Source organism: Camelus dromedarius, chromosome 23, assembly GCF_036321535.1.
Source record: "Camelus dromedarius isolate mCamDro1 chromosome 23, mCamDro1.pat, whole genome shotgun sequence".
Taxonomy (NCBI): Eukaryota; Metazoa; Chordata; class Mammalia; order Artiodactyla; family Camelidae; genus Camelus; species Camelus dromedarius.
Genome location: NC_087458.1, coordinates 32,743,838 through 32,754,409, shown reverse-complemented (window position 1 = coordinate 32,754,409; position 10,572 = coordinate 32,743,838). Strand labels below are relative to the sequence as shown.

Below are 10,572 nucleotides of genomic sequence, written 5' to 3'. Positions count from 1 at the left end.
TGCTGTCTGCTCATCTGGCAACCAAACTCAGAGGAGTCAACTCAGCAGAGTGCTCTACTCGGGAGAACACCCCGCAGCAGCACTGCAGGCTACCTGACTTCCCGCACGCTCTGCTGACCCTTGGTGTCCTCCATGACAACCAGGAAAACAGAGCTGTTCCCAACAGCTGCGAAGTCCCACACGTTAAATAAATCATTTTATTTTATACGATATTTTACGTATATACCCATCTCTGAAAACAGATTTGCTAGAAGCCCAAATCTTCAGCATCAATCTGCAAAGGCAAATCCGGTCCACAAGGGAAAACAAGACTTAAGACGAAGCTAAGGCGTCCAAAGTACTCTCCACGACCTAAGGCCTCCAAAGTCCCCTGCAGGACCTTCAACCAAACTGCCTGCAGGCCTGCAGCTGCAGGCGGCAACATGTCTGCTTTTAAAGCAACCCCTTCCTGCCCTCGGGCACTACAATGTCCCTCTACGCCCTCCCTTCTCAGGGTAAGAGCAGCCGCTGCAGAACCTCACAGGGCAGCACTGACAGGACTGGACACAGAGGATCAGAGCTAAACTAAGCCTTCTGATTACACGAGCTTGTCACTCTGTCACTTTACAGACGAAGATATATATATAGAGAGGTGGGGTGATCTTGCTCAAAGTCACACAGCTAATAAGTGGCAAAGTCTATAACTCTGCTCCTCCCTCCGGCGTGACGCCCCAGCTGGGACGCCCACAGGGTTCTCTCGTGCCTGCCTGACCAGTCCTTTACTGGCACTCATAAAACACCACAGGGTCTGACCCTTGCCTACTTTTTCAGCATCTTTTCCCTGCAGTCTCGCAGGAACAAGGCGGTTCGGGCCATTGTATGACTTCTGGCTCCCAGAAGCCTCCGTGCTCAGGCTGGTCTTGCCTGTGCATCCAGCACCCTGCTCAGAGGCTCTTCCTCCCCTGCAGGAACACGTTCCCACTCTCCGCATGACACCCCCTCAGGGAAGCCCTCTTCTCACCCTCAGCTCAGCAGGTGTCCCAGGCCACATCCCGAGATGCCCCATTAGGACTGCGGGTGCCTAGGTTTGCTAGTCAGACCAGCAGCCTCAGAGCCAGGGATTATGCCCGGGTCACCCTGCAAACCTACTGCCCGCCTCACAGCCCCCAGCCAGCAGGTCACCTGGAAGTCGCAGCAAGTGCCCCACCCAATCCCGAAGTCTCTTCATTTGCCAGCACCGCTGATGACTGGTCTCCAAACTTTGGTCAGTTTTGCACAAAACAGCAGCTTCCACTGTGAAGCAGGGGGTTTTCTCTTCTGCTCCCCATCCTTACTGGAAACGTCTAGGGAAATGAAAAGGCCTTTTCTCAACACTTTTCTGATGACACCCACCCACCCACAATACTCACATGCTCAAGAGCTTTGGGTCTACCTGATTTTGTTTCCCTTACGCTAAGGGGCTCAAAACACTGCGGGATTCTTTCTCTTTTGAGGGTATTTTTACTCAGTTTATCGGCTTTAATCTGTTTTTGTCTCTCTCTTCAATATCCCTAGAAGTTGCCACTTCTTATTCCCTTCAGCAGCCTCCCTCCCAACATCTAGTCTAGGAAATCAGCTGTGATGAGGGGCCCGGGGGAAGTCACAGATGATGCAACTAAGGCACAGAGAGGTGACTTAATTTGCCCGAGAAGATCAGCTTCAAGCCCCAACACTGTGTGTCACGTCCCTCTGTTTAACTCTTATGCTAAGCAAGCGATCTATTTGTAGATTATGGTTATAAACAGATGAGGTATGAAAATACATACAAGGACACACATCAACTCTAAGATGTTCATTATCTCCACTATTTTGTTTCTATTTATTTTATTTCTCTTAAAAAAAAATTAAGAACCTCTGCAGTCAATATAGCAAAATGTTACTGGGCTTTAAATACAGAATATAGAGGTTTTAAGTGTGTCATTACTCATCCTTATTTGTATGTTCACAAGACAAACTGATTTGAAAGTCTCTCTCCCCTCCCCCTACTCACTACTGGCTCTCACCTGAGCTCCCAAACCACACATCTAACAGCCTTTCACTTTACCCACAGCTGTACTCATCAGTTATCCCCCAGAACTCCCTCTACAGCTTTCCCTCCTCAGAGCACAGCAGGACCATCACTTACCTCATTAATCCACCCAGAAACCTGTTCCTTCCTCCATCCTACCTTCACAGACAGCATTCATCCTTTCCTTTTTATCATCTAAACATGCCTTCAATCTGTTCGCTTTTACCCACTGACCATCCCACCGGTCAAGTGGAAGCCACCAACACTGCCCACCTGGACTCACGAGTCTCCCAAGTGGCCCCAAAGCCACTCTCCCCTACTTGAGACAAATGGGATTGTGTCACTCCCACGCTTTTAGGACTGATTTCAAACCCACTGTTCTTAGAAGAAAGTCAAGTTCTTCACCTGATGAAGGTCTTGCCCATCAAATTGTCAGCTCATGGAGGGGAGGACACGCCCTCTCCCCTAGGACCCGCCCTCTGGCAGAGCATCAGCTTGGGAGGACCTGCTGAGCTACACCAGCCTGTATTCTAACCCTGGTCTTGAGTTCTTAGCAAACTGCTTCACTTATCCATACAAATCCAAGGTAGATTAGAAAGATATTAGATGTTGTGCTAGACTATTGATTTGGGGATTTTGCACTAGCAACCTGCAAGTACATGTTCTAATGATTCTGTCTTCTTAAAACCACACCCAGATTTAAGTAGTATTTGTGGAATGTCTTCAGAGTAAATGGGACTGTAGTTTTACAGACTTTATGTTTTATACCATGAACAACCCGGACAGGGTCACAAATGGAACCGCCTCAGAAGTGACAGAAACAGGTGAGAGGCACAAAGCAACAGGTCACAAAGATGGTAAGAGCAAAGTTGTTTCTCCAACCCCCCAAAAAATTTTTGAAAGAACCGAAAACTCTGAATTTTGTAAGTAAAATACTATCATATAAAGAAATAAAATAATCCTCTTCATCAGGGTTTCAAGATCTGACTCCAGAATTTTTAGCATGCCATATTGAATCCAAGCACAGAAAAATCAGATGGACTAGTGGTGAGTAAGTTCCAGGAAAACTGCAGTAATTCCTCCACTTGTAAAAGGACATAAACTCACCTGTCGAAGATGAATGTAAACCGCATTCTGGAGAAATTCGGTAGCTCCCAGGCTCCGCTTCTGGATGGCAAGGACATGGACAGCTTCGAAGCATGCTTCTAACTCAGTCACCAGCATTCTTACACTGCAGGGGGAAACGGAGGCCCTCAGTCAAGAGCAGAGGTGTTCCTGTCGTGTCTCGCAGGCCGTGCCTCGGGGACTCAGTGCCCTGTAGCAGCCCGGCCCCAGGCGAGGACCCGCAGCATGGCCCACCCAAGCAGGAGGTACACTGTGCTTGAGAAAGCCCATCCCCGATGGGGGCAAGAGTGGCTGGTGGTTTTGAGTGAACATATAAATGCCCATAGAAATATGCCTGCATTCATTCAAGTGATACAAGCAACAGTAGCAGGCTATTTAACAAAATTTCAACTGTCAGTGGAAATTTACCATTCCTTTCCACTTGTCCCCTGCACTCTGAGACAGGCTTAGGCTCTCTCACACCTGCAGCTCTGATGCAATAGTTGTGAAGTCGTTTTACTTTGCTGCAAGTGTCCTCGCTCCCCGTGTGGCTGTGACTGTCGTCCCTTAACACAGTCAGATGTCTTCCTGAATCTCTCCCTGCGTTCCTTGCTCCTGCTCCTCAGATCCTAAGATAAAGGGCAAGTGAAGACACATGACCAGAAAAGGCACCGTGGACTTGAACGAAGTCCTCAGTGATCCCCTAGGTGAGTGCTGCCCACCCCTTACCTTCGATTCTCAAGGTTCTGCCCAGGGTGACATCCAGACAGGAAAGCGTCCTAGGCCAATTTAAAGCTGTGTGACTTGGGCCCTGGGACAGGTGCAGGAGCTGGTTCCAGAGCCGTGCCCCTCCCCACCTCTGCTCCCCTCTCTCCCAAGGACCCACTGCCAAGCCCCCAGGTTCCCTGATATTCTGTCCTTCTCTTCTAATCTAATCCAAGCCCTTTTCCTCTTCCTTTATTCCCTAATTATCACCAGCTGAAGTGGTTTTTCAGTCACATTATCTGAAAAAATTTCCGGCAGCTGAAAAAGGTCTCCAGAGGTCAATGCCCATATGCTGGTTCCTGAAGAGAGCCCCTGGTTATGGGGTCCCTCACCAACACCCACGGGGCATCAGACATGTTGCAGAGTCGACCACCCTCAACAAGAATTTGCTGTGACCCCAATGCCCACACAGCATCCCTGCTCTCATAAATGTATTTGGCCCACTTATCCGTTACTAAGAAGCAAAAGTAAAAAAATTGCTCATGTTTCTTACTAAAATTATTTATGTGGTGGAAAAAGAAATTGTAATAGAAAAGAATAAATTTGACTGCATGTTAGATCTGTTCATTTGGCTTTAAACCTTTGCTGTTTTCTAGGCTCAGACTTGGTAGCTCTGTACCTTTTGTAAAAGAAAGTTGCCTTTAGCCTGAAATATCCAGGAGAGCCTATTCTCCGGGCTCTGATCTTTCACGATGTTAACTCTTCTGCACTTATGTTGAGATGGCAAGTTGCAAAATAGAAAATCAACTTTGGTTTTTTTTGGAGGTTTAAGAGGGGCACCATGATTTGACCCACGTGGACAGCTGCAAGAACAAAGAATTCCAAGGAGAAACAATTCGTACCGCAAGAAGTTTGCAACAACCAACCACATTCCCGCCCCTTTTTAGTATAAAAGCGGACTGATTTCTGACTTGGGGGAGACGGTTCTCCAGCATGTCATTCAGCCATCTTCTGGGTCTGCCAGCTTTTCAAATAAAGTCACTATTCCTTGCTCCAACACCTCAATCTCCCGATTTATTGGCCTGTCATACAGCAAGCAGTACGAGTTTCGACTTGGTAACAAGATGACTGCATTGGAGGTAGTATGTCTCCACTCTTTCCTCGTTTCCAATATGTAACATGCACATCATTTATGATCTAGTTCAAATAATTCATCAAAGACAACCACAAAAAGAAACTACACTCACCTAGCTATCAACACTGAAGTCACAACCTATCAATTTTATATGCTGTTTAACAACACAACTAAAAAACCTAACATAGGGAATTGATTCCACAGAAATAAAATTATTTCTACTCCTTCAAAACCTTTTTTTCTTTTCTATTTTATTTTGTTTTGCATATTGAAAAGAAAATAAAAGACAAATCATTTTATTTCACGTATTTTGTTATAGCTACATAATTTAAATACTACAAAGATATTTAAATTGCAATAAAAAATTGTTCATATATTGTACAAAGATATATACACAATCAATGTGGATAAGGAAAGGAATGGACATTTACTAAAAATCCACTGCACATCCAGTTTTTTACAAGCATATCCTGGAATATAAGCTCTATGATCCAGGGGTCCCCCACCTGCATTCTCACTGCTGAGTCCCTTAGTAATCTTCTACCAAGGCACCAGCATAGAACCACGCGATCAGTATTTTAGGTATAAATGAGGAAATTAGCTCATTCAATTCTAAAACAAAAACCCTAAAATAAATACTGAACTTATTTACAGATAAAGAAAATTGGACACAAACAAGTACAGTTTCTTCCCCAAGTTCACAAAGCTAATAACTGGTAAAGGAAAGATTTGAACTCATCTGTCTGATTCTAAAAACTAAGGTGGAAATCCCTTTCGACTGGGGAGGGTCCAGCAGCACAGCCTATCACCCTATCTTTGTTCAGATCTAGCCTTAGACAGCCTGAGACAGCACCCCATTCCTATGGAACTTGAGGGCAAATGATAACAATAAGGATTTTATATCCAGTAGTTTCTTAGGTATCATTTATATAAACTGTCAGCAGGACAGCAGAAAAACTCTGGGAAATATGAGTGGGTCCAGGGCTTTTTGCTGATTAGAAACTCAGTCTTTCAGGACAGATTGACCTTCCCATGAGAGGCCACACGGACCTAAACTAAAGACAGCTGAGCAATGAAAACTAGCAAGACCCTGGAACTCAAGCAAGAAGGATCCCTGCCATCTCCCTCCCTGTTGCCTCTTCATCCACGTGGACACGAAGACAGAAGACCCGGGTTCTTGTCCAAGTTACACAATCATGGATTCTCACCCATAAAATGTTACGACTCTATGCTGTCCTAAGTCCTTTCCAACTCAAATATTTTGACACCAATATCTCAGCAGAATGTCTATGTCTCCACATCCTCTCTTCTATAAGAATAGTTCTATGGCCACAAAGCAGAAATCCAATTAAAAACACCATGCACTAAGCAAGGTGAAAGTCTGCGTAAGAGACTTTGCTCTCACGCTCAGTGAATGAAAACTCAGAAAAATTGGTCCTTCTCCCTCAGCAAGTGGGAGGTAGGCTGATTGTGTGTGTGGGTGGGTGTGCGTGTGTGTGTGTGTAAATCAAATACAATGACGTCTGGGATCTGTACAGATTTTTTTTAAGTTACTGTCATTTCATGAGGATGAGACACCCTTTAAAGTAATTTGAATCTAGTGTTCTGAGAGAGTCTCAGGATCTTTTGGTGGAGGAGGGGAAAGGAAAGGAGGAAAGAAGTAAATGAAGCAAAGGAGTAATAATACTGCAAGGGAAAGGCAAGACATTAATTTTGTTCCTACTTGCATCACAAACAAATTACGGACTGGCTTTGCCCCGATGTCCTGTCGAGCACTGAGTTGCAGATGAAGAGGTGACAGCCCATTTCTCACTGAGCTTGTGACTGTACGTGGCATCTTATAGAAACAAATCATTTATCCTGATCAAACACTCTAGCAGCAGGCCGTAATTCTCCTATTTTGAGAGATAAGAAAATAGGAGTTCAAAAAGGGTAGATAACTTGACAAAAGTCAGAGGACCAGTAAACAAGAGAGGATGAATTCAAACTCAGATATGAATGCAGAGTCTGCTCTTCCCACTCCCAGGACTGGAAAATCCTTAACACACAGGCTCCCCAGCTCCCCTGCAGTGTTCCTGGCACCAAGCATTTCCCATGGCGATGGACTCCAGTTCTCACAGACACAGAGCTCTGTGCAGCCAATGACCTTGATCAGACCTTGATCATCTACCTGCCACGCCCACCAGGCTTCACCATACAGGTAGGAAAGCTGGCTTTCAAGTGCATACAAAACCACCCTTGGTCTAACCTGGGCTCTTCTGGGGCTTCTCCAGCCTAAAGGCAGCCATGAAAGTGCTCACAGTTTGTACATGAGCCACACTACCTCTCTCCATCAGTCTCCACACCTATACTTCTTAGCTATGACCATTTTGATAATATTGGAAACAAATATTTAAAAACACAAAAGAAAGGATCCTGGAACAATTACTTAATACTTACAATTTTAAATGATTTGTTACAAAGTGAGTATTTACAAACCGAATCTGCCTTCCTAGGTGTCAGTTTAAACAGTTAAAAAATATAATAGCAAAAAATTCTCACTTACAAAATTAAGAAAAACATCAACAATAATCTGGAATAAACTCACAATTAATGCCCATGTTGTACATGGAGAAAACTACAGGACTGTACTGAGGGGTAAATAAGAGGTGTGAATGTAGAGACATCAACATATTGCATGGAGGAAAACAGTTTTGTAAATATGGAAGTTCTCCTAAAAATAATTCAAAACTTAATAAAAATCCCATGAATACTCTTATCTGACTTTTTTTTTAACTTGAACAAAATATTTTAGAATTCTTTAGGAATAATAAAGTCATATTAATAGCCAAGAAAGTTTGGGATGGAAGAAAAGAACAAAAAAAAATCGCACTGTCAGATAATAATTAATTTTTACAATATGTAAGATATGGTGCTGGAGTAAGGAAGTATGATTGACAGAAATATAGCATGAGCTCAAAAAGAGACTCTAGTGTACATAAGTATTTTGTGCATGTGGGATTTCAAATCAAAGAGCAAATTGTGAATTCAATAATTGTCCTGGGACAATCAGAGAATCACCTGGAAAGAACAAATTCTATTCCTGTCATAATGACCACAAAAAAAATTACAGATAGTGGTTTAAATATTAAAATACTAATAACAGCAATTACAACTCTTTGCTCACATTAATTCAACTTCTCCTCACTATAACAAGTACTATTATCATCTCCATCTTAGACATTAAATAAACCTACATAAGAGATTTATACCATTAAAAGAAAGTATTTCTAAGAATAATAACAAAGATAAAACACAAAAGGAAGACATTTACTATCTTAAGAATATTTTGAGCCACAACAAAAATAAACCTACTGAACAAAATGAAACGAAAGAAATGACAAGGAAAAACTCTGTGATAGATGTTGATGAAGACAAGGGATTAATGTTCATAACATACAAAGAGCTGTCACAAAGCAAAAAGAAGCTTCCTCACTTAAATTTGTGCAAAGGACAAAATGGATCATTCACTTTTCAAAAGTCAGATGGCTAATCAGTGAAAAATGCTCAATACCTCACTGGTCATCAAATGCAAACTAAAACAATGAAAAAGCACTTTTGCTCATCTTATTGGTAAATATTTTTAAAAGATATTGTAGCTAGTGTCCATCTGTGGGAGAAAAAACTGTGAGCGACCTTTTTGGAGGATGACATGTCAATGGATATGTAAACTCTGAAAACGTGTGTACACACTGATTCAACCCCACTTCTAGGAATCGTTTCGTTTAGAAAAAAAATCAGTTCAAATAGATGTAGTGGTTACACTGGTGGGAAGAAAAGCTGAAGTGAAATCATATCCAGCAATAGAGAATTGGTTACATAAGTAATTCTACATTTTTCATTCCACACTGGAGAAGGAATTTCTAGTCACTTGAAAGTAGCCTGTGATGAACATAAATGTCACATCCAGGGACTAAATTTCCAGAAGACTTAACTAAAGGCATGCTCATACAAGATCACAGGAATGTCTGTTAAAGAAAGATGCCAGTCAAACATCCTTTCTGACAGTGGAAAATGGAGAAAACTTAAGTGTCCACCATCAAGACAATGATGCGGTAAATCACGGCGAGTTGTGGGCACTGAGGGGGCCGGCGTTTCCCCGGTGGCCCAGGGCCTTGTCCACAGCACTCTCCCACCAATGGTGTCCTTGCACAAGAGACCACACCTGCACATCAGGAGACCCCTCCAGTCTATCTGAAAGGACCGGGTGAGTCTGGAGTGGGAGGACGTCTATGATATACCCCTGAGTGAATAAAGCGAGCTGCAGAAAACATATAGTATGTCCTTATTTTTCAAAAAAGCATATATACACACATATACATAGATTTCTCATATGTATGTATGTATCTATGTATGGGTATATATATATGTCATAAGCATAAAGGTCATGAAATATATACACCATATTGGCAACAGCTTTTACACTCAGGAAATAAGGGGAAGGGAGGTAGGGCTCTTTTGGTACCACCACAGTTCTCTTTTCAGTATTTCAGTTAAGTACACTTGGAATTTAAAAGTTTATTTAAGTCCGAAGTAAAATGGACAATGCCTCCACAAGACATAATGCTATACTGGTCATTAAAAATCATGCCAGGGGAGATAGAATATTGTAGAAAAACATGTAATAAGCCGAATGGAAAATGGAGGTCTCCACACAGTAAACAGGCACAGAGTGCTCACTGGTTTTTATGACAGAGCTGATACACACTGATGAAAAGAACAGAAAGTAGATGTTAAAGTGTTCATTATTATTTCTGAGTAGTGGGACCTAGATAGCCTCTTTTGTCCCTTTTTTCAGACTTATTATATTAAATATACATTATTTTTCATCTGTAAAAACCAGTTTTAGATGTGTAGTAACACACATTGGAGAATAATACACGAGTACTTACAGAAACAAATAACGAGGAGACACCGCAGCAGCGCCACACAATGTAGAACGGGCGATCCTGATTAACACCGCGCAGTTACATAAGGACCCACAAAGTGAGAGCACCTGCTGTAACAGGGCGCGGCCCCCTTCTATTTGTCACTTGTGTCTTCAGGGCTGAGGTAGTTCTGAGCAAGGCCAGTGTCAGTGTTGGTGTCTGGATGGATGCCACTGGATGTGAGGGCACCTGCAAGCCGAGAGGAATAACAGAAATCATCCTCTGCCTTTTCTGCCTTGTTTCTGTGTTACTTTAAAAGAGAGGCATAAATAAGATAAACTGTTTATCTTCCCTACTGAAATTTCTGTAATGAAACCGTTTTCAAAGTGTTCACAACTTATATTCTGCCTATAACAGACTTTTCATCAAAGCTTCATATTTATTAAATGTTAATTAACTCAGTTAATTAACTCCCTGTTGAAACCTTCTACTATAGAACATGAAATGCACTATGTGAAAGGACCACGCCTGCAGTGACTAGCTTGGCTGTCTTGACGGCAGTGCAGTCCGCTCCCAACATCCCGTGGCTCTGAGCTCCTGATGCTGCTAAGAGAGCACGCTGCCGCCTCAGATGGAGAGAAAGTGTGAAAGCATTTCCTGAAATCTACAGCACTGACAAAACATAACTGACAAAT

At 42.7% G+C, this 10,572-nt stretch overlaps 1 long non-coding RNA gene across 2 annotated transcripts; it reads right to left on the bottom strand.

Moving 5' to 3' along the window:
* Positions 1-327: 327 nt before the first annotated feature.
* On the bottom strand, positions 328-9,914 carry LOC135319031 (uncharacterized). Of its 2 annotated transcripts, XR_010377601.1 has the most exons (6): positions 9,902-9,914; positions 6,694-6,865; positions 4,515-4,698; positions 3,560-3,759; positions 3,134-3,257; positions 328-1,322 (listed from the first exon to the last, which is right to left on the bottom strand). It is a non-coding gene; the product is annotated as an uncharacterized LOC135319031 (long non-coding RNA). The 2 variants fall into 2 exon arrangements; XR_010377600.1 differs by lacking the exon at positions 9,902-9,914 and having other exon boundaries at positions 6,694-6,892.
* Between the last annotated feature and the right edge of the window lie 658 nt (positions 9,915-10,572).